Genomic DNA, 6,689 nt, shown 5'->3' on the forward strand with positions numbered 1-6,689 from the left:
TTTGTCAAAGACTTATTTTGGGACCTATCAGGGGGCCATTGCCCCCCTACTCTAGGAACACACTTAAGTGTATGCCTAATATTATTAGGCTTGAATATCAAACATTTATTAGAGTTCATGCATAACTTATATCTTCGCCCCCTCAACTCTAATTAGCCACCTCAACAATCTTCATCAAGCTCCGCCACTGCTCATGAACGTTGCGGGGGCAGGCGGACTCAAGGCCAATATCCCGAAGTTCTGCATATACAAGTTCAACACGCGGGGAGCACCGGAGCAGCGAAACCTAATGTTGTTATTTGATTATTATTATTATTATTTGATAATATATGTTGGTTCGCTGGTGGCATCCACCGCAGGACTGTACGCTTTCTTTTAAGGCTGGTAAATGGTTGGGCATTCCTAAGCTTCTCATGGTGCTCACCGTCATGCTCCTATTCGCTTGCCGCACCCCACTCGGTACAGTCACATCTAACCCGGTAATACAGAACACATATTCGACAGGATTGGGAAAGGTTTAAAGCATCAAGTTTCATTATCTACCATTGGCGCATTTCATATAAAACGTAACATGACATATCACTGAGGTTCAAATAATGAACCAAAAGTAAGCCACAATGGTAGTCGAGGATAACTAAAACATATTAGTAAAGAACTACATAGTAGACTATTATATAGATAGCTCCGTTTGGACGCGTTGTCATCGTTTTTCTTGTATATTGGGCATTGTAAGATCAATCCTGACTCCCTTCATACTCCCGCCACAAATTTTGTCAATGTAAGTGCATTGAAATGAGATGTAGTTTATAAATGAAATTTGGTTACATAAATATACAACATCTAATTAATCTGGTTCCACAGAATTATCCCTGAGATCTACATACACGCTCTCATCTATTATTATAGTTACTGGCTTAGAGATAGAAATTGCTAGTTGAAACAAACAAAAAAATTGGACTAATCATATTCATTGGAAGAATTGTACTTTTTGTTCACACAGAATAATGAATCAAATGCTAGGACTTTTAAGTGTCAAAATTACCATGACTAATGTCTGAAACCAGATGTATGTACTCTTTAGACTCTTAGACGAATTCTTCAGTGTCAATAAAATCAAAGTCACCTAATCAAATAGATGTAGTCTTCACTGTGCCATAAGGTGCAATCAAAGAAGTGTCAACAATCCTTGTAGCCATGACACATGAGCCATTGATGTTATAGTAGGCTCAACTGCTCGTTTTGACACCGATATAAGTGATTACATAGTAGGTCCAACCGCTCAAGTCGAAGGAAGGTCACACTGTCCTCGGCTGGCCCTCCCAGTATCAACTACAGACTGCACATGTGCACCACAAGCCGTAAACACTGATTAGTACACACAGGTAATTTATCGAGCAGAATAATAGGATCAATATGTGACAGACAAGACTGGTATTTAGGAAATAACCACAAAATGATGGATAGATGTGTGACAAACATGACTGATAGGGGAATAACCACAAAATGGTGGCGGACCAACACAAAATAAGCATAGGACAATTTGATATTAGCTACAATAGCATGCACATTTAATAGAAAAAGGGATAAATGGCAGGACTATATTTGTATATGCTAAGATCCCGACAAAATTGCAACTCGCAATAGGAAACTAGAAATACTTTGCTTTACGCATCAACGTAAATCCATGGAGCATATGAAAAAAGAGTGGGGGTGATTTCAACATCATTAGGAGGAGAGAGGAGAAGAATAATGATAACTTTGACGGCAGGTGGTCGTTCATGTTCAATACTATTATTGAAAGCTTGGATCTGAGGGAGATAGAGCTTTCTGGTAGAAAGTTTACCTGGGCTAACTCTTTGCCCAACCCGACTTACGAAAAGCTTGATCGCGTTCTTGCGAGTGTGGAGTGGGAACAGAAGTTCCCGCTTGTGATGGTTCAAGCTCTTTCACGGGGTTTTTCTGATCACACACCCTTGTTCGTTGACTCAGGGGAGCCGAACCACGTAGGGAACAAAAACACCTTTTCTTTTGAGATGGCCTGGTTCGAACGCGAAGGGTTCCTAGACCTCATCGCTAGGGAATGGGCGAAGGGTGTTGGAGGTAGGACCGCGGTTGAGCGTTGGCAAAATAAGATTAGGAGTTTGAGAAGCTTCTTACGGGGTTGGGCTAAGCACCTTAGTGGGGTGTATAAGATTGAGAAGGACAGGCTCCTCTCTCTTATACAGAATCTGGACGTTAAGGCAGAATCCACGATTTTGATGCCTGCTGAGCTCCAGGTTAAAACTGAAGCAGAGAAGAGGTTGAAAGAACTTCTCCGCGAAGAAGAATTGAAGTGGGCTTTGCGGGCTAAGGTTCGCAAAGTGGTCCAAGGGGACACGAATACTCAATTCTTTCATATGATTGCTAATGGTAAGCACAGAAAGAAGAGAATATTCCAACTTGAACAAGATGAGGGCACTATTGTAGGTCAGGATAACCTAAAAACATATATAACCGAGTATTATGGGCAGTTATTTGGACCTCCGGAGGATAATTGTGTATCTCTCGATGAGTCCAGAACTAAGGATGTGCCTCAACTTTCGGCTGCTGAAAATGATATTCTGGTTGCCCCGTTTTCGGAAAAGGAGGTGTTTGATGCTATAGCACAGTTGAAAAATAATAAGGCTCCCGGACCGGATGGATTTCCGGTGGAGTTCTACAAGAAGTGCTGGCATATTATTAAGGGGGATTTGCTACCTATGTTTCATGATCTGTTCTCTGGACAGCTTCAGTTATTTCATTTGAATTTTGGAACTATCACACTGCTTCCTAAGAAGACGGATGCTGTGAGAATTGAGCAGTTCAGGCCGATCTGCCTTCTCAATGTTAGTTTTAAAATATTCACCAAGGTCGGGACTAATAGGCTCACACGGATTGCGCATTCTGTGGTGCAGCACTCCCAAACTGCTTTCATGCCGGACAGAAACATCCTTGAAGGGGTGGTCGTCCTTCATGAAACGCTCCATGAAATCCATTCCAAGAAGTTAGATGGTGTCATTTTTAAGGTGGATTTCGAAAAAGCGTACGATAAGGTCAAATGGCCATTTCTCCAACAGGCATTGCGTATGAAAGGTTTTGATGAAGCCCGGCGACGCCAGGTTGAATCATTTACGCAAAAAGGGAGTGTGGGAATTAGAGTGAATGACGATATTGGTCATTACTTCCAGACACATAAAGGCCTAAGACAAGGAGATCCGATGTCCCCTACTCTGTTTAACATTGTGGTTGATATGTTAGCCATCTTGATAGGAAGGGCTAAGGAGAATGGTCAAGTGGGTGGCTTGGTACCTCATCTGGTTGATGGAGGTGTATCCATCCTTCAGTACGCTGATGATACAATCATCTTTATGGAGCATGACCTGGCCAAGGCGAGAAATATGAAGCTGGTGTTATGCCTTTTCGAACAATTGACCGGGTTAAAGATTAACTTTCATAAGAGCGAGTTGTTCTGCTTTGGTAGAGCCAAAGACGAACAAGAGGCTTATCGGCAATTGTTTGGGTGCGACTTGGGGGATTTACCTTTCTCTTACCTAGGTATTCCAATCCACCATCGAAAGCTGACCAATAGAGAATGGAAGTGCATCGAAGACCGGTTTGAGAAGAAACTGAGTTGCTGGAAGGGCAAGCTCATGTCATATGGAGGGCGATTAATTCTGATTAATTCGGTGCTCACGAGTATGCCTATGTTTCTCTTATCGTTCTTTCAAGTCCCAGTTGGTGTTAGGAAAAGACTGGACTTTTATCGATCGCGTTTCTTTTGGCAGGATGATGAGCTAAAAAGAAAATACAGACTTGCAAAATGGGATATCATCTGTAGACCGAAAGACCAAGGGGGTCTTGGTATTGAGAATCTTGAAATTAAGAACAGATGCCTTCTTAGCAAGTGGCTGTGGAAGCTTTCTTTTGAGACTGATGCCATGTGGGCCCAAATCCTTCGCAGCAAGTACCTACAGACAAAGTCCTTGTCCCAGGTCATAGTCAGGCCAACTGACTCGCCTTTCTGGAAAGGTCTGATGAAAGTCAAACAATCTATGTTTAATAGGACAAAGGTTGTTATTGGCAACGGCGCTAGTACACGATTCTGGGAGGATACTTGGCTCGGCGAGACACCCTTGGCCATTCAATATCCGTCTTTATATCGCATTGTTCAACGACGTGAGGTGTTCGTTGCTACGGTGTTTCAATCCATCCCCCTTAATATTCAGTTCAGAAGGTCGTTAGTGGGCAATCGTTGGGAAGATTGGCTCCGTCTAGTTCGGAGACTAATGGATGTCCATCTTTCTCAACAACCCGATGAATTACGCTGGAAACTGACTAGGTCTAGAGTATTCACGGTTAAATCAATGTATATTGATGTAATTAATTCGAGCTCCATTCCCACCTCCAAGCATGTTTGGGCTGTCAAAGTTCCTTTGAAAATAAAAGTGTTTATATGGTTTGTCCATAAACAGGTTATTTTAACCAAGGATAACTTGATTAAGCGTAATTGGACAGGACCTACGAGGTGTAGCTTCTGTGATCGGGACGAGACGATCAAACATCTCTTTTTTGATTGCCCGTTTGCCAGAGTTCTTTGGCGGACGGTTCACATTGCTTTTAATATTGCTCCACCGAATTCTGTCACTACGTTATTTGGGACATGGCTCACTGGGATTGAGCCTGAATTAGCGAGACATATTCGTGTTGGAGTTTGCGCTTTGTTGTGGACTATCTAGACTTGCAGAAATGATTTGGTTTTTAACAGAATATCACGTATTCACTTTTTGCAGGTTATTTTCAGAGCCACGGCCGTGATCCGTTCATGGTCGCTACTCACTCCGATGGAGGCCAGGGAGCATTTGGTTACTGGATCTATCCGCTGGGAGATGGTAGCTCGGGATATCTTCAACCGGTTTGGATGGCGGTCATGTAATAGGATAGGCAATTAGTTTACCTATTTATCTTTAGCCAGCCGGTTGTGGCGTCTTATCTTGGCTAGTCTGTGTGTCCAGCCTCTTTAGCTCTATGTGAGCTGTCTTTTTATTACTTTTCAGTCGGAGACTTTGAAACCTTGTTGGAACCTTTTATTTCGTTAATAAGATGGCTGTATGCATCATTCTGATGCAGAGGCCGGGGAGATCCCCTTTTCGAAAAAAAATATCAGATAAAAAATGTACGATTAAGGAGAAGCAGCCTCACTGGACATTTCTAACAAAACGAGCATATATCATGGAACCATTGTCAAGATCATAAGCCTTCAAATAAATAGAGAGCCTAATCCTGTATGCAGTTTATTTAAATGCTTACGGCAACATTTTCTCACACTAATTTTTCTGACCATTTTCAGTGGCATAAGACTGACAACATCACCAAAGCTTTCCTGTAGGATGCCTTGGTCAGATATTTTCTGGGCACACCGCTGTTCAGATCGCCGCATCTGTCGAGGAGTGACAATGGGAGCATATCGTCCTCATCTTTCGGTCATCCACCGGTATCAGTTATGTTCGCCCACCGTCCAGGCGTCCCGATCACCCGCCGAACTGCTGCACGTTGTGAGTCTCTGCCCTACACCCACTCGACCAAGAGAAGGACAGGCGTCTTTCTCCTCCTGGGTCCTGACGGCAACGCGGGGACAAAGCTGTCTCTGTCTAGGATGGCCGCGAGTGGAGGAAGAGGCAGACCGCCGAGCAGTCGTCGACGGCATAGCCCTACCGCTTGTGGCTCCAAGCACGGATGGCGCACTGGACCAGGCGCTTCGCCGCCTTCTCCCTGTCCGGCGTGGCAGCCACGATCTGCACCGCCTCCTCGTTGGAGACCACATCCCAAACCTGCCAGAGAAAGTCCACCATCAGATGATGTAGTAGAATTGTGTCAACTGCCAAGGCATAAAAATGGAACTGTACGAGGCAAAAAAAGGTTAGCCACTTACCCTGTCGATGGCCAGGATGACGAACTCGTCCCAGGCGGCGACCCTCCTCTGCATCATCTCCGGCGCCGAGACCACATCCGGAACGTGGAAGACGGGTATATGTTCTCGGAGACCGACTCGGCGTATTCCGTTCCGTCAACAGCTTTCGGGTGTTGCGTTTTGTCCTCGTTCCGTTCTTGAACGTGCCATGATGCCGCCTGCTGGGGCATGCATGATGGGCGATGGCGTGTGCGAGGCCGGTAGAATGGATGAGATTTTTTTCCGGAGTTGTTATGGACATTTAAAGATTAATTTCAGATGAATTATCCGCGGAGGAAGGATCTAAATCAAAAGCTAGTGTGTGTGTGTGAAATAAAAGCTAGTGTGTTTTAATGTAGAAATATTTCATACTTGCATTATGTATGAACAGGGAGGTTGCGTTTGACCATTATTATATCATTAGAACGCTGCTCCATTAGGAGTAGAGATGGAGGACAAGGCAAAGAGTCAAGGAGAGTGGCTTTAGCTGCCCAGCCCCGTGTCGCCCCCTCGCGGGCGACCCGGGCGCCCAACCCTAGCCGCCGCCGAACCCAGCCCCCACCTCCTTCCTCTCCTCCCGCCGCCGCTGGCGGGCGCCGCCGGGCAAAGCCCGCGCGGTGCCGGCGGCGGCGGGATCTCGTTTCCTCGCCTGGAACAGGGGCCGCGGGGGGCTGCTTCTTCGGGCGTGGCGGCGGAGCTCGGCGGCCGGCGCGTCGGGTGGCGC

This window comes from Triticum aestivum, chromosome 1D (assembly GCF_018294505.1).
Source record: "Triticum aestivum cultivar Chinese Spring chromosome 1D, IWGSC CS RefSeq v2.1, whole genome shotgun sequence".
In the NCBI taxonomy this organism is placed as follows: domain Eukaryota; kingdom Viridiplantae; phylum Streptophyta; class Magnoliopsida; order Poales; family Poaceae; genus Triticum; species Triticum aestivum.